We start from the raw sequence: 1,232 nt of genomic DNA on the forward strand, positions 1-1,232 counted from the left end.
AAAGTCCATACTTGCACTTGCAAGAATTTAACAAGGTTATAGCTATTTTATACTTTCCTAACGTGTCTGAGGACACGGTCAAGCTGAAACTCTTTCCTTTCTCCTTGAAAGAGAAAGCTAAGACATGGTTGCATTCACTACGTCCGTGATCTATTGCCACATGGAATGACATGATGGAGGAGTTCATAAAAAAAATGCTTTCCATACAATAAGACGAACACCATCAGGAAGTCGATCATGAACTTCGCAAAAAAGGAAGATGAAACATTCTTTTAATGTTAAGAGCAGTTCAAGGATCTTGTCAGTTCATGCCCACAACACGGTTTTAAAACGTGGCACATAACAACTTTCTTCAATGATGGACTGACATCTTCCATGCGTCAATTCATCGAGACGATGTGCAATGGGGAATTTATGAACAATAATGTCGGCGAGGTGTGGGATTACTTTAACAAACTCACTATAACCGCACAATCATGGGACACACCCTAAAACCTAGCACCACATCTAAGCCTACTCAAGCAAGGGAGAGGAGAGGGATATACTTGCTGAAAGAGGATGATGATAGAACTGCTAAAGTGGCTAGTCTCACAAGGAAGGTCGAGGCCATGGAACTTAAGAAGGATAAGGCTAAGGAAGTTGTTTACGGTATCTGTGCTTGCAACATACATGCAACTGGAAATTGTCCAACGATACCTGCTTTTCAAGAGGCACTGAACGAGCAATCAAATGCCATGAGCAACTACCAAAGATCTTTTAATGGACCCATCTCTAACAAGTACAATCCCAATTGGAGAAATCATTCGAACTTTAGTTGGAGGAATGGACAAACTGCTACTCCTCAAGGAATCCCTAACCAATTCTTGAATCAAGGGAAACCTCAAGAGGATCCGGTCTGGAAACATATTCAAAACCAAGAGATTATCACTCAGAGTATATTATAAACCCTTTAAGACCTTTCAAAGGCCATAGGAGGCCGTGAGATAAAAAATTCAATTGGGGAAAAAGGGATTCTTCCAGCCCAACCTTTCCCCAATCTAAACTGTAATATGAAGTAAGTGATCGAAGCTCTTCAAATCAAATGGAGTAAGCTAAGTCTATCACCACTCTTAGGAGTGGGAAGATAATTGACAAATCTATTCCCGTAAGGGCTAAAAAGTCTAAGGACCCGAAAGTAGATGAAATTGATAGACCTAATAACACTCCACAAGAGTTCGAACAAGAACCTCAAG

The 1,232-nt window shown here is 40.5% G+C and overlaps 1 non-coding gene across 1 annotated transcript; it reads right to left on the reverse strand.

Moving 5' to 3' along the window:
- Nucleotides 1–219: 219 nt before the first annotated feature.
- LOC131238431 (small nucleolar RNA R71) lies at nt 220–326 on the reverse strand. Its single transcript, XR_009167841.1, has one exon. It is a non-coding gene; the product is annotated as a small nucleolar RNA R71 (small nucleolar RNA).
- Nucleotides 327–1,232: the final 906 nt, after the last annotated feature.

The sequence above is a fragment of the Magnolia sinica genome, chromosome 2 (assembly GCF_029962835.1).
Source record: "Magnolia sinica isolate HGM2019 chromosome 2, MsV1, whole genome shotgun sequence".
NCBI classification, from domain to species: Eukaryota; Viridiplantae; Streptophyta; class Magnoliopsida; order Magnoliales; family Magnoliaceae; genus Magnolia; species Magnolia sinica.